The sequence below is a fragment of the Panthera pardus genome, unplaced genomic scaffold, assembly GCF_024362965.1.
Source record: "Panthera pardus isolate Hobbes unplaced genomic scaffold, ASM2436296v1 HiC_scaffold_1, whole genome shotgun sequence".
Classification (NCBI taxonomy): domain Eukaryota; kingdom Metazoa; phylum Chordata; class Mammalia; order Carnivora; family Felidae; genus Panthera; species Panthera pardus.
The window spans coordinates 18,448,261-18,472,826 of NW_026526654.1; the positions used below are offsets into that span (position 1 = coordinate 18,448,261).

Below are 24,566 nucleotides of genomic sequence, written 5' to 3' on the forward strand. Positions count from 1 at the left end.
TCTTCGGGTGTGTGGTGCTGTACTAGGTGCTGGGGCTACGGCAATGGAAAACAGATAAAAAATAAAACTTTTATTATCATAAGGTTCAAAATCAAATGGGGCTGTGAGCTAGAATTGGTGTGGAGACAGAGTGGGCAGATTTTCGTGGCTGACCACACGTGGGAGATCAGGGCGGGAGGGTGATGGAAGATCATATGGAAGTTTTGATCCTGAGCAGATGATGCTGACTTCCCTCATTTAGGGAAAACAAGAGGACTACAGAGTCTGGGGAAAGATGCTGGTTTAGATGATGCATGCCATGCAGACACCTGTACGGAAGCATCCAGTGGCAATTGGGTGAGAAGGCAGAGAATATACATGCTGCTGCTGTAAGTTTAGGTGCAGGGAAGAAGGATGTGAGGAACCAACAAAGAAGCTTGGGGGGAGAGTTGAGTTATGAGCCAGGCTGTGAAGCGAAGGCTGCTCTTCGTTGCTGCATTTATAAAACAGCGCGGTCTCCTTTACGTGTATGATTCTGCTTTTGATTAAAAGTTTGTGTTTTCCTCACACGGCAGATTTGAAATTCTATGAGAATGTAGCAGGAGATAGACGTATGTTCTAAAGGTAGAATAGGTAACCTTAAGAATATCCGTTAATAAATTTTAATTTCAGGCACTTGAAAGATGGAATACCTAGGCAAACAGCAGTTTGGGGATCAGATTTGCGAGCTTTTAAAGTTTATTGGATTTTTGTGTTTGGCTTATGGATTCGTTTTCCCTTTGGTGTTCTACAATGTTATTGGGGGGTGCTCACATTGTGTGTTACTCTAGCACATGAGTTCTCAAAATCTGACCTCCCTCGGTCTTTGGGAGCTTCTGCTATGTTGCCCAGCTCATCTCATTGGCTTCTTTCCCTTTTGTGTTGTGCTTTGAGTCTCAAGGTTAATTCTTGTGGGAAGCAAAGAAGAGGAAAGAATTGAGGAACCTTGGCCTTCCTGCTGCTCTGCTTCCTGGAGAACCCCCTCCCCCACCCAGCGTCTTTACCACTCAGTTTCTGCTCCCCTGTCCATCCCCTCCTCTAAACTGGGAGAGACAGGAGGTCATGGGTTGAAGTCCAGAAAGCCTCAATAGTCCTTTTCCTGTTTGATTTCCCTCTTGATCTCTTGTCTACTTGCCTGCTGGTATTTATGGCAACAGTGCTCATAATGGAAATATAAAAAGTCCAACCGAACCTATGTGCGTGCTGAAAATCCTAACCTTTAAACTTGCACAATTCTTAATCCCAAGAAGCATTGATTTCTGGATGTTCGGCACTGCTTTATATTCCTAAGGGATAGTTCGCATCCATCTCAACTCCTCAATTTCTTTCTCAACTGTATTCTTACAAATGCCCTATTTTTAAAATTACTCCTCTGAAGCATATTCCAGACAGGACCACACTAATTTTTAATATATACTTGGTGAATAGCTGAATTTGAAAATAACCATTTAATTCCATTCTTTGTGTCCTTAGGGCATCTTGCTGTTCTTTTACTTAGAAAATTCTAACCCCTTGGTACTATTCAACTTTGATCAGAATGAGTTTTCTACTGACGTAGGAAGAAACAGCTTTGTCACCATCGTTGAAAAGATGGATTCTGTTGGGAAAGGTAAAGTATGTCTTAGTGATCTTGTTCTCAGCACGATATGAGAAACAGATTCACATCCAGTGTCATCATCTGGTGCAGAATTTATCATCTAGAAGCCAAGAGAGAAGCATGTCACATTTAATCAGTACTCTGCTCGACTCTTAACTTAGAGGTCTTTGAAAACAGACTCACTTAGAGGAAATGATATTGTTTTCCCAGACACTGAATTTATATTAAAAAAATAAGCTTCTTTTTTCTTGGGGATTTTGTCTTTAGTTTTCCCTTGGCACTTTTACATCATTCCCCTAAGAAGGCGCTTTAACGACTGTGCTTCTTAGAGCAGCACAGCATAATTAGGCAATTGCCCTTGTGTCTAGAGTCCACGGGTGGGAGGGGGGGAAGGTGACAGAATTGTGCAATGGGCTCATTATAAAACAGTGCAAAATAAAAACCTGAACTTACCAGTTAAAGGAAAGCTGAAAATGTGCTGTAAAATATTAAGGCATAAAAGATGAAAGTAAAAATCATCTTCAGTAGAATGGCTTGGATAGTCAGTTGGGATCAGTAGTAATTGGTTAATTGAAAAGATAAGTTAATGAAAAAAGCAATAAAACAGGGCAATTATTAAAAATGATACACATGTGCCTTCAACATTTCACTTTATGTTAATGCTCATTCACCAGTACTTTGACCCCCATGGGGTTTCTTTGATTATGGTTGAACTGATTTGAGTTCTTGTAGAAATCACACCCATGATCTCTGATTTCTAATTTTGGTGTCTTTAAGTGGAGCAGAACTTGAAGGATGTAAGCAATCTGAGTGCAGAATCTTTCTTGATTTTCATGACATTTTCTTCCAATCTTTTATGGTACAAGAACACCCATATTCAAAGGAGTATTTTTAGCCATTTGCCTTTATCAAGTTTTTTCAAATCATTCAATCTATTTTTTTTCACAGAAATAGCAACTCTCTCTTTTGCAATTATGCTTGTGATTTCAAAAATAATTAAATTACATAATTAGAATAACAAGGCCAACTTGCATAAATAAAATGGGGGGCCTATAAGGGGGGGAGCAGATATCCATTGCATGGGCAGTCTGTGAGGGCATCCTGGCTGCACGGGCAGCTTCCCATGGCTCCCATCACATTCCTCTGTGAAGCAGAAGAAATACAAAAATAGTTGCTTACTTGAATTATTCTGATCCACAGATATCAGTTGAATTGAAGGAGAGACTTTTTTATTTTTAAGAAAACTTTTATTTCAGAATAGTTTTAGATTTACAGAAGAGTCACAAAGATAATACAGGGGGTTCCCCATACCCTCGTTTTCCCTATTAGAATCTCATCAATGTGGTACCTTTGTGACAATTAATTAATATTGATACATTATTATTAATACAAGTCTGTATTTTATTAGGATATTATTAGTTTTTACCTATGGTTCTTTTTCTGTAATTGGATCCCATCCAGGATACCACATCACATTTGCTAATCATGTCCCCTCAGACTTGTCTACATTGGGGCAGTTTGGGAAACTTTCCTCATTTTTGATAGCCTTGACAGTTTTGAGGGACACTGGTCAAATGTTTTGTAGCGTGTTCCTTAATTTGGGTTTATCTGACATTTTCCTCATGTTTAGCCTAGGATTATGGATTTTGGGGAGGAAGGTTTCAGATGTAAGGTGTCATTTTCATCACATCGTATGCAGGGTACCTATCAATACTTACCAATATGAAGTAATGCTGTCAATGTTGACCTTCATCACCTGGCCCAGTTAGTAGTCAGACTTCTCTCCATTGCCTCTGGTGACTGTTATACTCAGATGGTTTACCATATTGAAATGGGAATATGTGCAGTAGTTAAGTTCTTTCATCCATGTTCTCCTCATGATAGAATTAGACAGTTTGGCCTCTTGATGAGGATTTTGTGACTAGCCAAAGAAATACACTTAATGTCAGCACTCCTGACATCTCAGCACTCCTACTGAATTCCCATTTTGCTGTCTTGTTTTACATTTCTTGAGCTTTAGTATTAGTATCTGACTGAAGGAAACACAGGCTCCAAGGCTGTTTTTGGCATTGGTTTGGAAGGAAAATGGCGTGCCACGGTCACACACTTGTGCTTCTGCAGTTGTATGCTTCAGGGTTCTAAGCTTGAGACTAAATTTACCATTCCTTTGTTCAGTTTTGTTTCATCCTGTGGTTAGAATTTATGGCAGTTAAACATTTTTCTGCTCTTGAGTGCTTTTAGCAAAAATGTACTTGATAATCACCTTGCAGCATATCAGTGGATGACCACTAATCTACTAATCATTGACCTGGCAACTAATCACTGCCCTATTTGCAGACCAAATAATTCCAATATGGTGTAGGGAGATGGAAAATAATTCCGGTATGGTGTAGGGAAAAGGTTTGTGCCATCAACCTAAGCCACAAACCACAATGGCTCATATCTCATACTTTGTAGAAGTCATACAAAACCTGAGAATAAATCTTTTAATAAGGAATCAGACTCTTACACTATGTCAATCTTTTGGAAACATTTTAATATAGAACACAAAGAGATCTCTAAAACCCAGAGACCATCTGTTGCCTTTGTGGGCCTGGAGATATCATGAGGATATTACACAGACTTCCTTTTACTGAAATTTTTGTGATAAGAATGTGAAAACATTTCATTTTAGAAATGACACTCATTTACCTTATTTACGCAATAATCGTTTCCTAACCCTCAGTAAAGAACAAAAAGCATAGTCCCAACAGTTTAAACTTAACACCTACGTTGTCTATAGGCAGATGAGGTCGAGGCCAATTCTTTATAGGTTTTCTCTTCTATAACCCCAAAGGACTTTCTTTTTCAATCACATCTTGGCTGAATATGGAACTCAATCATCTGTTGCCCCAATATCTACATCGTATAGACAGCCCCAGTGTGAACTTAACCTTAAACCGCTGAATGAGTGAATGGCTTACTGCCCAATCAGGCATCATTTTTCCGTTTCTACGTTGTTTTGGTTCTGTGCCCCTCACTAGGATATTTGCTTCTGCTGACGTGGTAGTGACACATCTGGGGAGAAATAGCATGCACCGTAAAAACATGTTACGAAGGGAAATCCTAAGGCCTGGGTTTTACAGATCCCTGTGGCACATCTAATTCTCTGTCCCTGGGCATGATCCTAACCTTTGACTCCCAGTTTCCTGCAAGAGGAAGAAAAGGCAGTTATAGCTGCCTTGTCCCTACCTCCAGAAAGGTGGTTTCAGGATCCAGTGCATGGTAATTGTGCGAACGGGTTATAAGCCACGTTGGGCTGGACAGTCAAAGGAAAAGAATGAATGAAGTCTGCATAGGGGTGAGGAAGGCCTACAGGAATCCTTCCTACCTATACCATGACTAGTTATCCCAGTGCAGTATGTGGTGAAGATTTATGCTATGAAAACAATGAATCAGAAGGACAGATTGAATTAGTCGATACTCTCAAGGACATCTCCAGGCCCAAAGCTTAGATGACAAATGCACTTTAGTGGCATCAGAGTCCCTGAGTAGTGTAATTAGTTGTTTAACAAAAGCCTGATGACAATAATCATGATGACTAGGAACCTACTATAGTAAACGAAAGTTGGAAAACATGATTTTTAGGATTCTTCCTTGTTTTAAAATTCTACAGATGGCCAACTTAAAATAATCGAACCAATGACCTAAACGGAAGTAATCTGTAGACCCATGGGGGAGAAACAAATAAAAAATGATATATTAAAATACTTTTAATAATATGTATTCACATTTAAAAAAATTCCACTTTCAAGATGGGAATAGGAACACAGAGCTCCCTATGCACGAGATGCAGTCGTAAGAGCCCCCCTAGCTCATCAGTCCTCACCAAAGCCTTATGAGGACAAGGGGACTGAGGCACAGAGGGAGGGAGTAACTACACTGAATAAAACAACTGGTTTGGGGAGCCAGCACTTGGACAAAGGTAGTCGATATAATAAATATGAAACAAAAATTAATTTGGGAAGATGTCACTAATTGACGCAAGGAACAGAAGTAGCCGAACAATTAGAAAAACACTGGAAATAAAAAGAGGAATGGCTAACATGGTAACTACCCAAATGTCCAAACACAAATGAGAAAGTACGAGACAAGGGGACACCATGGTGTTCAAGGACTGTCTTTGAAATTAACATTTGGAATGTACTTATTTTTAAAGTTGCTATTAGATAATTCATAGCCAATATTTAGGGATTTTTTAGATAAGGCAGTTCTAATAGTTACCCAAATTGTATTCAGGAATAGGTAGGGTTTTTTGTTTTGTTTTTGTTTGTTTGTTTTTTAAATCTGCCTCTGAAGAAAGACCAGTTGAAAACAAAAATTAAGCAGTGGAGAAAAGGGCTGCTATTTTAAGAAAATCAGTTATTAAAAATTAATAGGAAATGTATTTGATTATATTAAGTAGATATGCTTTCTCATTGACTTCAGTAATTTTTTTTAAGTTTATTGTGTGTGTGTGTGTGAGAGAGAGAGAGAGAGAGAGAGAGACAGAGAGACAGAGAGAGAGAGAGACAGACAGAGGGAGAGACAGACAGAGAGGAGAATGAGCAGTGGAGTGTCAGAGAGGGAAGAAGAGGATCCCAAACAGGGGCTCGAACCCACAAACCGTGAGATCATGACCTGAGCCAAAATCAAGAGTCAGATGCCTAACTGACTGAGCCACCCAGGCGCCCCTGACTTTAGCACTTGAATTGTACCAGATCATTCATAAATGAATTCTACGGTTTTGACTAAAGAAACCACTGGTATTACAATTACGCAAAAAATGCTATGTTCCATTTGTTAACAATGTTTTTCTAGCATTTGTGGATGTTGACTGTTGATTTTTTTCAGATTTCAAGTTTCTACTTCTACCTCTGTCTCCTTGAATACTCACGAGAAATTGCTGTACCTATGACAGGTTGCATGATGTTTTCTCCCCTCTGTGCACTCAATTTGTGTATTATTGTATCATATGACATTTTGAATCAAGCGCTGCTAGTACCAAGCTGCTCTCAGCAGCTGATGGCAAAAATATTCATTATAACCCTTCTCAGCATGCAAGTGAGGGCACTTCAAATCCCAGAGACGGAACTTTCAGCGATTGTGCTTCTCTTTCTTTTGCATATTATACAGCAAAAAGGATGCAAAACGAAATGATGCTTGTTAGAAAAGAATGCCTTCAAAATAAAATAAAGAGGTTAGAGTGGGAGAGAGCCAAAGCATTAGAGACTGTTAAAAACTGAGAACAAACTGAGGGTTGATGGGGGGTGGGAGGCAGGGCAGGGTGGGAGGGAGGGCAGGGTGGGTGATGGGTATTGAGGAGGGCACCTTTTGGGATGAGCACTGGGTGTTGTATGGAAACCAATTTGACAGTAAATTTCATATATTAAAAAAAAAAAAAAAAAAAAAAGAATGCCTTGGTAAAATATTGTAAAGCATGCAGTTCGTGGTTCATGAAAGTCACGTGAAATTCAGCAGCACATTATAGATACCACCCCAGAGGCCTTGTGCCCCTTCTCTTCTCTTGCCTCAAGTGGCATTTTTCTTCAGTGTTTGATTTCATTCAGGTGCCAGCCATTTACACCCCTGGAAGTAAGCAGTCCCCTTCCCGGAGAATCATGATATGATACGCGCACGTACATTTGCTTTTGCTCTGGCCCTTTATGGGAAGAGGCCAGTCAGGATGAATTTAGTCCTTGCGGTAGTAACAAGGCGCATGGAAGGCATGGAAGGTTCCCTTCTCCAAAGGAGGACAATTAAAAAAACAAATTCAATAAGTAAGTTTTGTCATTTTCTAATATTAAGAGTGCTGAGCCTGCAAACATCAGCAAGTTTCTTATACATTAACTCATTGTACAAAGTGAATGCCGAAGACTCAGTAGCCAGCTGACAGGATGCCAGAAAATGTCACAGCAGAGAAGAGGGAGCCTTCTGAAGTCGTTTTGAACACCTGACCTCCCACCTGCAGCGTCTTCTGGAGGAAGAAACATGGAGCCTGTTGACAGGGGTTTGTGGATGGAAAAGTGGGGTTGGCAGGGGACAGCAATGTGTGGATTCTTTTCCTATTGCCTGAAAAACTGCCTCTCTTATTTGCTGACCCTGGAAAGACCATGAGCAAAGGGCTGGCCCTGGGCAAAGGTCATTTTCATCTCAGCCTGATGAGTACAATCCATGTGCCGCTGATGTCTGTGACTCCTGCTCAAAGCGCTGTGAGCTCAATCTCCCAGAGAGGGCCAAAGTCACACGTGTCCTCCAAAGAAACCAGAGCTGTTGCTGTGGTCTGCTGTGTTCCTAAGAGATGCCAGAACCACACTGGGTTTTCACTGTGGTCTTGCACTCTACCTGCCCTGCCATTCATTGTATTGGTTGACTCCATGCTTTAAAAAAATGTGTTCTTATAGAGATGTTTCTTATCCTGCTGAGTCTCAAGCCACTGCTGTAGCTACAGTGATATCTTCTATCTGGTGTATGTTTTGCTAACTTTTTTTTTAATGTTTATTTATTTTTGAGAGGGAGAGACAGAGTGTGAGTTGAGGAGGGACAGAGAAAGAGAAGGAGACCCAGAATGTGAAACAGGATCCAGGCTCCGAGCCGTCAGCACAGAGCCTGATGCAGGTCTCGAGCTCAGGAACAGCAAGATCATGACCTAGGCCGAAGTCTCAACCAGCTGAGCCACCCAGGAGTCCCTGTTTTGCTAACTTTTGTCTTGGAAATCACAAAGTCTTACCCACGCCTTAAAGGAAAAGCTCAGAATTCTTGTCTATTGAGTACTTAGCATGTAGTTGACACTGTAGTGAATACTCTATATATGAAAACCCAGAACAAGCTGATGTGCTAATCCTTAAAAAAAAATAGTAATATGATCTTACCTGTGGAAGTGGTTTAGGATACTGATCTCACATTTTCCTGTTACATTTGAAATTCTGGAAGATAATAGGGTGAAAGATTTACCCTCGAGAAGAATAATATGTTTGAATCTTCTGCTTTGAAAACACATAGAAATTTCCATATTTATTTTGCTCTGGAGCATATAGTAGGAAATGTTTGGCAGGTAAAATTTGACTTCTTTTAAACTCCCTTAGTTGTTGTCAGTTAATTTGAACTCATGGAAAACAGACCTTTTATTAACAACAGCACAGCCCCACAAAATGTAGAGCCATTAGTGGAATATTATCAAGCCATTTTCAAAACACCTATCCATGAATCTCTGGTGTGACAAAAGGCTTAAAAAACCCAGGAAGGCTAGTTTAGTATTGAGCACTGACTCATGCGAACTCATGAGACGCAAGCCCAAAGAACAAGTTTTACACCAGGTATGGCCAGCTGGTCAGTCTGCAGTGGTTGGGATTGGGTGACCCGGGGTCACAAGCCAGGCTGGCTCTAAATCAGATAACCGTAGAGTCAGCATTAATGTGCTGAGTCATTGCAGCGACTCTGAAGCATTTTTCTCCTCTTTCAAGCGCTTCCAGGTTGTGGCCAGAGAAGCCCGAGTGGACAGCAGGAGGGGTGGCCGATCATGGTGGTCAGAACCAGAGCGAGGGGGCGGACACCTGCTTGGGAACGTGAATCCTTCCAGGCGCACTGTAGCCATCGGCTTCTGAGTGCTGTCTTTTTTTGCCAGCCTCATTCTTTAGGATCCCACTATATTCACATTAGGTTCTTGAAATTTTGGCCTCAGTTTCTCCAGCGTAGCTTAATGTCATGTGCAGCCCCTTAGCTTGTGGTTGATAATTATCTTGTGTTAGAAAGTTTTATTTATCAATCCATCTATTTTAATTTATATTTATATATTTTGGTGAACAGATAACAGATTCTGGAGACAGAGAACTAATAAACTCCACTAGGTTTCTCTTAGCAACACCATGCAAACTTCCCCACTTTTCTTCTCCCAGACCTTCTGTATTTAGGGCTCTCAGTGGAACACAGAAGAACTTGCTAGCATATTCAGAAGGTTCAGAAGGTTTCTCTGCTATGAAGAAAAGATCAAGCCCAGGGTATAAAATGCCCTGAAATTTATAAATTTCAAAAGAAGAAAAATGCCTAGTTTACCTTTTAAATGATAGTTCACATAAGAATGTAGGGAATTCATAAGGCTATTTTGAGTTAGTGAGTCGGTAAGTACTTTCCCATAGTTTGTAGCGAAAAAGTTAGAGAATCTGTATCAATCACCTTTTTTAGCAAGAGCATATGTTTTTTCTGCTTTTAGAATCAGACCCAAGAAAACATGCAGCTTAGTAAAAAATAATACTGTGCAATTTCAACCCTCTCTTTGTTTTGATTTTTAAAAATTTTTATGTAAGGGGTGCCTGGGTGGCTTGGTCGGTTGAGTGTCTGACTTCAGCTCAGGTCCTAGTCTCGGGGTCCATGAGTTTGAACCCCGTGTCGGGCTCTGTGCTGACAGCTCAGAGCCTGGAGCCTGCTTCAGATTCTGTGTCTCCCTCTCTCTCTGCCCCTCCTCTGCTCATGCTCTACATCTCTCTCTCTCTCTCAAAAAAAAAAAAGTTAAAATTTTTTTTCCTGTGAGCACTTGCTTCTGCAGCACATTTACTAAAATTGTAACAATTTGAGAAGATTAGCATGGCCCAAGGATGACAGGCAAAATTTTTATGTGAAAGCGGTACAGAGTGGAAAAGAATGATGTTGTTTTCTAGAATGTTATTGGTTAGATGACTTCTATTTGATTTCTGCAACAGTATACGTTCCACTAAAGGACAATTACCAACTATATAGGTCTGGATTGGCCCACCGAGCAGTACTCACTGGCAGGGTGGCTTTCTGCCACTGCTAGGTTGACTCTAGGGCTGGTGACAACTGTATAGGGTAGAGCAATGATGTGATTTAAAGGGAGGATGGGGAGGGACAAGGCAGTGAAACTGCTAGGGAAGGGTGACGTGGCCTTGGACCTAGCTCAAGGTTGTCCCCTATCACTCACTCCAGACGTAAGTTCACGACCACAGCCAAGACTTGCGTATGCAGAGAAACACGGTGCTGTGTTCGGGTTGGATTCAGGGACAGCACTAGAATTTAATGGGAAAATTGGTAGCTGGCACAAAACCAAAGTTAATTGGGTCCAGAGAGCCAAAGATGAGCTGTTGCTCTGGACCTCAGGGTTGGGGAGTCCTGCGTCCAGAGGCTGGGCTGGTAGGGGAGCAGGTGTGGTGGTGTTAGTACCATGCCATGGGGATGACCTTGGCACTTACGGGCACTGCAACAGGAAAAGAGAATTGCCAAATTCAGACTATAGGGAAAAATGTCCAAGGGGACACACTTATAAAAATGAGAAGACACCACCCATTCACATATATGAAATGAAAGAAATATATTTTACTCCATCAATAAGCAAAAAGTGGTCGCTACAGTGTGAGGAGGTGACTATTTACAAGTTAGATAATACTTTTCTTCCGAGGGTTTTGAAGTACTTTTGATTCTCTAAATGTTATTGTGGGGGGCGGGGGCGGGGTGCCTGGGTGGCTCAATCAGTTAACTGCTGACTCTTGATTTCAGCTTAGGTCATGATCTCTTAGTTTGTGAGCTCAAGCCCCGTGTTGGGCTGACAGTGCAGGGCCTGCCTGGGATTCTCTCTTTCCCTCTTTCTGCTCCTCCCCCACTCACTCTCTCTGTCTCTCTCTCAAAATAAATAAGTAAACTTTAAAAAATGTTATTATGGTGTAGTAAAAAAAAAGGAAGCAGGGGCGCCTGGGTGGCTCGGTTGGTTAAGCCACCGACTTCGGCTCAGGTCATGATCTCACAGTCCGTGAGTTCGAGCCCCGCGTCAGGCTCTGTGCTGACAGCTCGGAGCCTGGAGCCTGCTTCAGATTCTGTGTCTCCCTCTCTCTCTGCCCCTCCCCTGCTCATGCTCTGTCTCTCTCTCTCTCTCTGTCAAAAATAAATTAAAAAAACATTTAAAAAAATCTTATATAAAAAAGGAAGTAAATATCTTGGTCTGCATTTAGAATTAATACAAAACTGAATCAGTGTGAATTCAGCTTTGGACTTCGAATCGGTTTTCCTCTTAATTACTGAGAATATGAAGATACGTGAGACTATCACTGTCCTATTTATGGCAGATTGTTTTCGTGAGTTTGCAACATGCTATATTTTTCAGGCTAACATGAACACAGACTACTTTCTCAGTTTTTCATGATTGTGATTGAAGGAAATTAAAAAGCTAGATAAAACAAAATTATTGTTTCAAAGTGGTATGGAAAAAAAATAAAATGCCGAGGTAATGTACTAGAGCCTTTGAATTTTTAGATTCGTAGACAGATTCAACTTGAAAGAGTACTTTATCCTTTGATGCAAATGTTTTTTTTTTATCATCCATCCTCAAAAGAAAGATTTTGGTTCGTTTGTGTAACTTCAAAAGATTCTCTCTTATTCACTGATCAAACAATTACTGAGTGCTACAGTGTGCCAGGCACTGTGCCTGATGCTTGGCATAGAGGATGATTAAAGCGAGTTTCAAGCATGCTTGAGCAGTGGAAAGACAGAGGGAAAAAAGTAGAACTTCTAGCAAGCAAAGAATTATTCTCTCAGAGATAAAATTTTTTTGAGGGGGGCGAGTGGTCTAATGGGGGAAGTAAAAAGACTAATATTTTATGCATAGTAACAATAATTTTAGAAGTGTCTCATTTTTAAAATCCTATTTGGTGTATTTTTGTGTCATCTTGTCCGTTTGTATTAAAAAGTAAGAGCATTCTTAAAATTAAGCGTTCAGTATTAGACGTGTGATCAACTCATATCTCTTCTCATTATAGAGATATAAATTGTTATGTGACTTGCCCTATAGTTCTGGTCTGAAATTTAAATAAATAAGGTAAAAAAGTATTTGAGGAGGAGAAGAATAAAAAGGACATGGCATCAGTAGAGATGTTTTCACAAAGAATTACCAAAAAAGGTACATGCCTACCTTTTAAACAGTTCCTATGGAACAGATTTGCTCATTGTGATTATATCCCAAATAATGTCATATGATAAGGTGGCTTGGATATCTAGGCTGCAATGACATTTAACTTCACAGTCTCAGTGTAATGCCAGAAAGAATACATGCAAACATGCAGCATACATATGCAACGTTTTCAAAAAGGTCAAAGCAAACCCAGAATATATTGATGCAAAGGGACTTGGTAGCCTTGAGTTACAAGCCTTCTTTCTAATTGCTATCACCATGAAAACTCAAATTTATGAACTGTTGTCAGCTATGTGTCAGAGACAGAGAAGACCAACTAGGACCAAAACATATGCCGTGTGTCCTCCCTGGCGTGAAAGAAGGAAGAAAGTGTTTGCCTTCTTTAGAAATGAATCCCTGGGGTAGTGTTTGTAGCATGGGTTCTGTGCAATTAAACAAAGCAGTTGAGGCACTTCATATTGTTAACTGTTATTCACTTAAAATAACAAATACTAGATTGCAATAATAGTATTTGTTGTTAATTCCACAATTTCTGACTCAACAGCGAAGGAATTAATCAATCAAGATTTATTGGGCACTTTTTGTGGACCACACATGAATGGGTTGATGGAAAAAGCAGGGTAACACATAAATTATGCTTTCCATTGATATGTTCATTTAACAAATGCCCATTAGGCATTTTGTACAAGCTACCCACACAAATGAGCATTATGAGTCAGTCATAGAGGTAAGTAATCCTAAATGGTCTTTGGCCACAGAGATTTGCCAGGCGAGATGCTCATGCAGAAAAACAAAACATTTCAATGAAATACGTGACTGTGTGCAATATGCAGATAATAAATATTGTGGCTATTTCCTCCTTTAAAAGGAAAAGAGGGATTTTATGGAAGAAGAGTAACTTGATCAGATTCTGTGTGATGGGGATACTTTGAGGAGCAGGGAATTTCTTTCGAGGTGGACAGATGAGCAATAGTGGAGAAAATGGAACAGCTCATTCTTAAAATTGAGGGGAGGAAATGCTCATCATGCAGTCAGAAGAGAGGATATAGACATGTTTGGTTAGGAGATACACAGTGATTGTCTAGGATCCTTAGCCCCTTAAAGTAAAACATCCCCAAGTGAGTTTACTAAATACCATCTATAAGGTTGGAGCCTGCCCTAAACAATGAGACCAATTTTGCCCTCAGTCAGAGAATGTTCTAAGAATCTTTAAGCCATGGCTCAGAGACATACAGTCTAGTTTTTTGTTTGTTTGTTTGTTTTTTGTTTTCCTTCTGCTGCTGCTTTGCTGTTGAACCCTGGTCCATGAAGCATTCCCTCTCCTTGATCCTTCAACCGACTCCCTACCTTGGATCATGGTTCTGCAACTACCATTGTTTGCTTTGAAGCCTCTACCTTGGCTTCATGCCCTGAGATACTGGCTGTTGTAACTCTGGGCAAATTACTTACCCTCTCTGTGCTTCCATTTTATCATTTGTAAGTGGGAATAACAATAGTTCCTACCTCATTAGGAGTTGTAAGTGTTAAGAACATTTAGAACAGTGCCTGGAACTTACTAAGCACTATGAAAGTACAAAAAATTATCAAAGTATTATTTTGGCTTATGTATGTATGTACATATGTTTATTTTATTTAGAGAGAGAGAGAGAGAGAGAGAGAGAGAGAGAGAGTGCCAGAGAGAGAGGGAGAGAAAGAGTCCCAAGCAGGTTCCATGTTGTCAGTACAGAGCCTGCTACGGGGCTGAAACTCATGAACCATGAGATTATGACCTGAACAGAAACCAAGAGTTGATGCTTAACTGATTGAGCCACCCAGGCGCCCCTTGGCTGGTCTGTAAGGTTCTGGCTTATCTATTCCCTGACTAAACACAGGCCTAAAAGAGTGGAGAGTTTATGAAGAAGATCCTTAGAGATGTTGGAATATAGTGTACTCTCAGTCTAATAACAAAATAGAGAAAAATTCTGTGCAAAGATGGTGCGATATTAATTCTTAGTGTAACTTTCCAAGTTATTCAGAAACCAAGTTTATTATTGATCTGATAAAAATATGAACAAGCATTTATCACACCAATCATTAGCTCACCCTGCTTCTGGAAATACACATGTGTAAAGAATTCCAACAAAAGTTACTTTTCTAGATTTTTTATCATCTCTAGAAAAACAGCTACCATGAATGTATTTCATATAACACAATCTGGAAATTCTTCTTAATGAAGTAGTGAAATAGCCCTTGAAGCAACATTCACAACCAAAAGAATGGTTTTATTCTGTGTACCAAGAACATTCATCAAATCACTAAAGAGACTATTACAGGGCTATGAATATTATTCTTTGCTCTATGAAAAATTTTATCTGACATCAGGAGGATACAAGTTTGTAGCTGTCATTTCTTCTTTTTTTAATATTAAAAATTTTTTTAGTATTTATTTATTTTTGAGAGAGAGACACACAGAGTGTGAGCGGGGGGAGGGACAGAAAGAAGTGAGTCACATATTCTGAAGCAGGCTCCAGGCTCTGAGCTGACAGCAGAGAGCCCGATGCAGGGCTTGAGCTCACTGACCGTAAGATCATGACCTGAGCTGCAGTCGGATGCTCAACCAGGTGAACCACCCAGGTGCCCCTGTAGCTGTCATTTCTAAATGAATAAACAAGTCCAATTATATGGTCATCCAGGATTTATTCTTTCTTTTTTCTTTCTTTTATGCCTTTGGTGACTCTCCTTTGCCTTGTTAAAATTTATTTATTTTTGAGAGAGAGAGAGAGAGAGAGAGAGAGAGAGAGCGCACACAAACGGGAGAAGTAGAGAGAGGGAGACAGAGAATCCCAAGCAGGCTCTGTGTGGTCAGTACTCATCCCAACAAGTGCCCTGTTTAATGCCTATCACCCATTTAGCCTATCCCCCCACCTACATCCCCTCCAGCAACCCTCAGTTTGTTCTCTGTATTTAAGAGTCTCTTTGGTTTGCCTCCCTCTCTGTTTTTATCTTATTTTTCCTTTCCTTCCCCTATGTTCATCTGGTTTTTTAATTATGAATATCATTTTAAAAATGGAGCACCTTATGAGGACTTGTGTATGTAGAATGCATTTTGAGAACTGAAATTTTAGGAACCACAACTTTGGGAAGCTCTTAGTGGCTGAGCTTAAGATAAATGTTGAGGGTAGAACATTGAGAGTAGAGTGGGTATGAGGAAGTTTTGGTCTACAGAGCCATTCTATTAAACATATTGTTAGGGAGCACCAAGTGTAGTGGAGATAAAGATATATTTTTCTAGAAGGAAAGGGAAATCAATTATTGTTACAGTTGCTCAGTTAATTATGATATTATAATTAAGATAGATGAAATAATTTCTAAATAAGACATGGTCCTACAATCCAGAAATTGCACTACTAGGTATTTACTCAAAGAATACAAAAATACTAATTCAAAGGTACACTTGCACCCCCATGTTTGTAAGAGCATTATCTACAATAGCTGAACTATGGAAACAGCCCAAATGTCCATCAACTGATGAATGGATAAAGAAGATGTGGTATATATACACAATGGAATGTTACTCAGCCATAAAAAAGAATAAAATCTTGCCATTTGCAAAGACATGGATGGAGCTAGAGTATAGTATGCTAAGCAAAATAAGTCAGAGAAAGACAAATACCATATGATTTCACTCATATGTGAAATTTAAGAAACAAAACAAATGAGAAAAAGGGGGGAGAGGGAAGGAGAGAAACCAAGAAACAGACTGCTAACTATAAAGAAGGAACTGGACTTGGCTAGCCAGCCCCCATAACTGCATAAGTTACCAGAAGGGAGGGGGTGAGGGGAGGGGTTACATGGGTGATAAGGATTACGGAGAGCACTTGTGATGAGCGCCAGGGGGTGTTGACGTGCTGAATCACTATATTGTACACCTGAAACTAATATTACATTGTACGTTAACTAAATGGAATTTAAATGCAAATTTAAAAAACAGAGGTGGCTCAGATGGTTGCTTAAGTGATGACTTATAATGAGATAGGGACAAGTGGGGCAGCAAGATTGGAATCTTTGGCATCTTCTTAATTCACATATGGGTGGAGTTTATCCATTATTATATGGCTAGTGGAAGATACTGTTTTTGCCTTCCAAATATCTGATTTTGTTTCCTTGGTATAGCTCTGAGATGCACCTGGTTGGAGGAAGGCTAAATCCTGGCACGGTGTCTCTTGTTGTCTCCATTGGTCCAGACATGGAGATACTGAGTTATCTGATGAGATACCTAGAGGGACCTGTGCAGCATGCTTTTGGGAAGTAGAGATTGGAAGTAGAGGTTAGGATCTGGGAGAGATTAGATATCTGGAGAGGTATTCAGTGACAGGTGAAACATGGCATGCTTATGGAGTAAGCAAACAGAATGCAGGACCGGATCGGGAAACACAAAGCATTTCAGTGGAGGAAGAAGAACTACATAATGACTGAGAAGTTAGGATCAGAGTAATCATGGGATGCATATGAAAACAAAGTCAAGGATTCCCAGCTGGGGTAACTAGTTTAATGACAGGGCTACTGTTAATATTCTGGGACTAAGGGAACAAGGAAAGGGATGGGGACAAAGGACAGATTGTAAGTGCACAATTAGGAGGTTGTTGGTGAGCATGGTGGAGTAGGTCAGAGGAATGGCGGAGGGGGTGAGGATTTTGTTGCTTTGCTTTGAAGGATGGATAACTGTGAAGAGAGAGATGAGGTGAGGCCAGAAATGCTATACTGTGTGTGTGACACATGCATACTTCGCTGGGCTGTTGAGTCGGGTTTTCAGAGAGGGAGCCACCCTTCAGTGGCCATTTCTAATTCCATACAAGTGTTCAAGAAACAGTGGAAGCACCATGGGCCACACTTACTGCCTTCTGAGCACACTCAGAGCCTGCATCCAGGGAATTCAGTTTTGACACCACTCTGTTCATAGCTTATAGAAGGAATGCCTTACTTTTCACCAAAACAGTGACTTAAGTTCATTTAGAATGCATATAAAATGATTTTATAATAAGTCATACTCTTGAAAGCTCAAGCATCTGGAAAAAAATACAAGGCTGCAACAGAAATAGATGAAGTCTAAATTCATTTCCCCAAGTCCCTTGGAAAGTGCCTCTTTGTCCTATTCTTTTTATGCTTGTCAACTGGAGAGTGCTTCTTTTCATTCATGTAGACTTTATGTTAGGTCCCTTTGAAGTTTACAGAAAGTTGACTTAAACTCCCAACTCCCCCCAGTGTCTCTTATTTCCTAGGGGCTCATGTTCTCATGTTCACCCTAGATGTGTTTTCATATTTCCGCTGAGTTCTCCATCTGATTTTTATCTCAGTCGCTGGAGCTTCTTCCTTTTCTGTCGCTCGCATGCTCAGAAGTGAAACCAAAACCACTGTTCAAACGAGACATTGGTGTGTATGACAGCTTTACTGAAGGTTCGCAGTGATAAAGGCGGTTTATGTCGCAGAACCAAACTCTGACTTAGTGAATAACTCAATGCCCTGACTTCCTTGCCACTTGGAGTTGTTTTTTTTTTTTTTTGTTTTTTGTTTTTTACCCACTTTTTTCTGCATGATCAAACCTTTCTGTCCTGCTGCTATCCACCGTCCCCTCCACTCTTCCAGATGCCTCGCCCACTCTCCTCTCTAGATGCCTCCTTCACCCCCCCAGATTCTGTTAACGTCTCATGGAGCAGTCTTGGATTTGCTGTCTTCACATAGAGCATTCCCTCAGGTCATTCCTCCCTGCTTAAAGCAGTCTATCCAGGTATTTTCTTAGATGGTTCTCTCCCTTAGGGGAGCTCTGGTGCCGGCTGTTAAAAATGACATTTTTTTCAACCTGCTACATAATTTTTTAAAGATAAATATGTTATTTATTCTTCAGGGCTGACATGCCTGGAGACTGCTGAAATCATTGCCTATTTTTCCTGCAGCATGTGGCCTAAGGAGGGACTATTATTTGAACAGACTGAATGAAGGAAATAACAATTATTTAATACATATACAGCTGCAGCCACAATAGACTCAAATGATGCTTGTAATGGGTATTTACCATGTAGAGAGCTTCCTCCCTGATATATTAGGTCAAGCACCTAATACAGTTTTAGGCCTGGTCCCTGAGCATCACGTCCTGAGTCCATCTGTTTCCAGTAAGATGTAAACTCTGTAAACAGTGTAACATTTGGGAGCAGACTCTGAAGGCATCCTGTGTATTCACTGGGAGAATGAGAAGGGGTGCTTGCATATTCTTCGGGGGTGGGGGGCGGGGCTAGGGACATTTCAAATGGAGTTCCTGAAGGATTTATTCTCAACGAGACAGTACTCGTTATGTTATAAAATCTTAGACTTTAAACTGTGTTGTTTAAAACTGGGTTTTATTTTTGTTTGCTTTGTTTCAGGGAACAAGGCAGAAGACGAAAAAAAATATCATTTAGTATACATTAGCCACTGTGCCTGTGGTTTTATTTGTGGTGTTTGATTTCATCTTCACCGTAGCACCAAGGGAGAGGTTAACGGCCCTATTTTCAGATTAGAAATGTGGCATGTAGAGAGATAAGCATCTCCTCTATGGTTGTGCCTAGAAAAGGGTCAAGTTAGAATTCATCTCAGCTGCAACTTGCCAGGATAGTCCCAAATATGGGAATCACAATGCTCCATTATTCACTTCTTGAACTTAAAACTTTATATTATAAACTTAAAACTTCTTGAACTATACTTTATAGTCTTTCTCTCAAAAAAATATGAGACATTGCAGATTGTGATTCTGCAAGAGGAGAAGTAAGACAAATGTCAATTGTACTGAGAAAGAAGCTATTTTATTTTATTTTATTTTATTTTATTTATTTTATTTTATTTATTTTATTTTATTTTATTTTATTTATTTTATTTTATTTTATTTATTTTATTTTATTTTATTTTTATTTTTTATATGAAATTTATTGTCAAATTGGTTTCCATGCAACACCCTGTGTTCATCCCAATAGGTGCCCTCCTCAATGCTCATCACCCACTTTCCCCTCCCCCCAACCCCCACGAACCCTCAGTTCTCAGTATTTAAGAGTCTCTTATGGTTTGCCTCCTTCCCTCTGTAACTTTTTTCCCCCCCTTCCCCTCTCTGCTGGTCTTCTGTTGAGTTTCTCAGGATCCACATATAAGTGAAAACACACGGTATCTGTCTTTCTCTGCCTTATTTCACTTAGCATAATACTCTCCAGTTCCATCCATGTTGCTGCAAATGGCCAGATTTCATTTTTTCTCATTGCCAAGTAGTATTCCATTGTATATATAAACCACAACTTCTTTATCCATTCATCAGTTGATGGACATTTAGGTTCAGAAAGAAGCTGTTTTAATGAAGCAGGTTGAGTCACTAGGACAATTTCCTTCCTATGCTTTATTTTCTTCAAAAAGTAGTTGTTATTCCAATACATGAATATTCCTGTTCTTACATGGTAGTTTTAAAAATGGGAAATATATTAAAAGAGCATGCTTAATAAACATGCAATCTTATCCTTTAGAGACATGATATGCTTTCACGATTCCAAGCAGGGCCTGGGACCCAGACTCGTGGGTTCGAATACCCGATCATCCCATGTTAACCATGTGACCTTAGGAAAGTTACAGAGGGCTCTCTTTGTGGTTTAGTTTCTTCTTCTCTTTAAAGATGATAAAAGATAATACTAGTTCTGTCTCATAAAGTTATTGCAAAGATTAAAATGTACAAATGTATGAAAAGTGCTTAGAACAGTGTTTGGCATAGAGTAAGAGATCAATTAAGTTTATTAGTGTTATAAGTTGATGAGGGACAATAGACAATAAAGACAGTCATATAACACAGAACTCTCAGTTGGAATAGGAAGAACACCTTGGCAGGGTGACTGGGTGGCTCAGTTGGTTCAGCATTCGACTCTTGATTTCAGCTCAGGTCACGCTCTCGTGGTTCATGAGTTTGAACCCCACATCACGCTCTGCGCTGGTAAGGCAGAGCCTGCTTGGGATTCTCTCTCTCTCATTCTTTCTCTGTGCCTCCCCTACTTATGTTCTCTCTCTCTCAAAATGAATAAATAAACTTCAAAAAAAGAGAACACTCTAGAAATGAATTGATTAAATATAACATGTAAATTTTGTTGGAATATTGCTAATGGTAGTGTTCTTTTAATAGCCAAAAAGTGGAAATAAGCCAAACCTCTAACAATAAAGAAATACATAAGCTTATATATGACAGTAGCTAGTAAAATAAATGTATTGTGTGGAAAAGGATTAAAACATTGTATAAACCATAATAAATCTTATCTATCCATCTATCTGTCTTTATTTATGTGTCTGTCTATACATATGCATATAAAATACTGGGAGGAAATATAGCTGTATGTTAATAATAGTCATTTCTTAATAAAGCGATTCCAGGTAATTTTTTTTTCTAATGTTTTTCATAAGTTCTTAATACTTTTAAAGTTATGAAAAACCCCCGAATTAAAAGAAAATAAAAAATAAGCCCAGTTGGTGTATAAGTCACAAAGTCTATAACATAGATTGTCACTCCATCTTCCTTCCTTGTACACGCTGTGCAGACCACTTGCAGAAGGGGCTTCAGACACACTCAGTTTACAGGTGGGTTCACGGTGCACTTCATCTTTAAACCCTAGAGCAGATGGATTTGGTGACATGTAATTCCGCAATTGCTGTTTGCTTTCAATCATTTATCTTGAAAATTAACAAAGGCACATTATGATAGCAGAGAGGAATTTTGCAGACTAACACATACCCTGGAGTTTAATGAAATATATTCTTTTTGCACACAAAGTACATGCAGAGTGAAGCTTACTTTTGGGGGTTGAAAACTCTACATTTTAGAGCATCTTGGTTTTTATTTTTTGAAGGAACAATGCATTTTAAATCCATTCCCAGCCACTTAGTTAACTACCCAGCATGCTGATTAAATGCTTTAGCTCATAAAAGAGTAACTTTAGGGATGGCTAGGAGCTGATGTCAGTATATATTGTTGTTTTGTTCTCTCTTATCTTAGAAGCTACTTTTCTAGAATTTTTAACTTGTCCACTGTTTATTCTCTGGTGGGCAAACCCTTGAGCCTCAGGAGACAGCCGCCAATTAGCTTTGCAATTCCGCACAAACCAGTTTACCTCCGGGGCCTCTGTTTCTTCTTCTGTGAAGAAAGGGACACTTCAGAAATCTTAGCCTGTGACCAGGAAGCCTCTTTTAAATGGGCTGCAGGCATTAGTGGGGTTGCCGACAGGACTTGAGCTGCTCGTGTGCGATTTCATCAGAATTCAGTTATGGAACCTGGTAGCAGAGACACTTAAGCTGAGTGGTGAGCGGCCCCCACCTGGAAAGCATTTCTCGAAGGGGATGTTCAAAGACCACTGTCAGCCCGACAGAAGCATTTTACTCTAAGGGTCACATCTGGTTCTGGGCCAATCATTTTGTAAAGTGAACTGAACAGATAGGATCCCGGCCGTGTTATAATTTCCAGTCTAACTCAGATAATAATGACCCGGACAGGGACAGGAAGGATGTAAATTTTAAAAATACATGCCTTAAATTAGATCGGTTACATAAGCAAGCTAAGAAGTCACTGAGTGCAGGAGCACCTCCGTGGGCTCACTTTAGCAGATGAGAACTCGCATCAAGGAAGAGTTTGAACAGTTGTAAAATTCACAGAAAAGGGTATTTAGCATTCGACTTTATTCCCTTTTCCCCTCGGTGAGATTTGGTAAATGACTGAGGCTATGGAAGGTCCTTTCTCTCCTGGGATCCTCCTAGCATGGGATGCTTTCCAGCGGGATAATAGAGAGCAACAGAGCAGAGCCTGGGGCTGGCCTCCTGATCCTGCCTGGAGCCCTTCCCAGTCCCTCCTCTGGGAAATGGAAGAGTGAGTCTGCAGGGCACAAGCAGACTGGTGAGTTAAGCTGATTAGAAAGCTTCTAAGTGACCCCCATAGGCACAGTATGGGCCCCAGTGCTGTTCCCACATGTATCTGGAGGGATCAAGTGCATGGCATGCTCCCCAGGGGAGGGAGGGGAGTCTGACACAGAAAGTAGATTGATATAGTCTTTCCTATATGACAGCGAGTGGTGGCTTGTCCAAGTTTTGCATTAACTTTCAGCTTAAACACAACTTTAGAATTAAACAGGGATGTATGAATTTAAGGCAAAGTCACATTGCAGTTGTTTAAAATAGGAATATAAAGTCAATAATGATTTCGAAAATAGATTTTCTTGACAGGCATTCCAAAATAAACTTTCATCAAGCACAATCTCTCTTTTGTCTAGCATCTGTTTAAAAATAAGGTTGGTAAAATTGGCCATATTCTACTAATGTGGCAGTTGATAAAATGAATCTGCAAATAAAATAGTTGAAATTAAAACTGAAAAAAAAAGTCAGGCGAAGTATTAACCCTTGTGTCATTTCTGATATACCTTTAGCAAGCATCCCTGACTTCACAATGTATACATCTTGGCCTCCATTAATTTTATAAGGGTGACTATCAGCACAGATACCACAGACACACTACCAAATTAGTCAAAGTCACATTCTCCTGTTATTAATGGCAACACTAAGACCTTGCAGCCTCTGATTTTTTGCATCATTTACTGTCAACTTGAAAGTGTCATGTTAGTAACTAAACACATCATTCATGTGTTTCTAGTTGCTTATATAAGATACTGCTTAAATAAAAAATTCTCCAAAAATATGAAGGGCCAAACACGTACATCTTTCTTCAGTGTTCCAGAGAGAAGACTGTGTGTGCTATGACAGTTATGTGTTTTTCAGGCAACTTGAATAATGCACCAAAGACTTCAAAACTCTTAAAAGGATAAAGAATTCTTTGAACTGACAGTGAACAGTCTTTTCAGAGCTGCAGAATTTTTGTTTGATGGCCTGCAGTAAATGTAATAATCTATAAGAAAGGCTCCATTCTAAATATGTCAGTAGTTTAGAGAAGATTCTGAGATCTTCGCTGAAGTGCTTTTGATTTAGTGATCATGAATTAACAATATGTATAATATTATATATGTTATATATGTGTATATATACTGTTAGAAATATATAGGTATTGTTTAATATAATTTACAAATTCATAATTCTGTGAATTTATGATTTTACAAATTTATAATTTATATATTTTTCTTTTGCTGATAATTTTATTTTTATTTTTGAATTTTTTTAATGTTTACTTTTGAGAGGCAGAGAGACAGAACATGAGCAGGGGAGGGGCAAAGACACACACACACACACACACACACACACACACACACACACACACGTGCGCAAAATCCGAAGCAGGCTTCAGGCTCTGAGCTGTCAGCACAGAGCCCTACATGGGGCTTGAACTCACGAGCTGTGATATCATGACCTGGTCCGAAGTCAGATGCTTAACCAACTGTGCCACCCAGGTGCCCCTCTAATAATTTTATTTAAATAAGACACTAGCACTTCTATGCTAAAAAAATAAAATAACAAAAGGCACACTTTTCCTTGTGTAAACCTGTATTGCATAGTAATTTGAATACTATTTGGTACAGTGGCTAGAATTAAACACGATATAATAATGATATGTTTTACATGTATGTATCAATTTCCAAGGTAGGCAGCCAGAAATTCCCAGAAAGCCCTAGTTAGTATAACTCAGTGGTTAAGGGAAAAGCACAGTTAATGAACCTTCACTGTGCATGGATGTTCACTTCTATCGTCTGGTGCAAGCCTGAAGACAACCTGGACTCTCCAAGTTAGTAACAAAAACTCAATCTCAGACTGAGTAATTTGTTGCAAAGCAGTCTGAGTCTGACTTGGAAGTTCCTAGTTGTTTCATATCCCCTCCATCTGCACAGTAGCAGGATGGTAGCTCAAGAAGTGGGTATGCTGCAAGATTTTTGTTTGTTTTTACTGTTTTATTGCTCTTCAATTTGAGAATGTGTTGTTTTTACTCATGACCATTCAGTGGTGTCCTTATATCATCCTTACTGTGTCCATCCTGGTCATTATCATCTGGGTTGATAATGCAAA

The 24,566-nt window shown here is 39.7% G+C and overlaps 1 protein-coding gene and 1 pseudogene across 2 annotated transcripts in view; both read left to right on the forward strand.

Annotated features, from left to right (window-relative positions):
- The window catches only part of FGF14 (fibroblast growth factor 14), a 616,830-nt gene that overhangs the window by 107,488 nt on the left and 484,776 nt on the right, over positions 1-24,566 (forward strand). The window lies entirely within an intron of this gene.
- Positions 10,164-10,259, forward strand: LOC128776606 (U6 spliceosomal RNA; annotated as a pseudogene).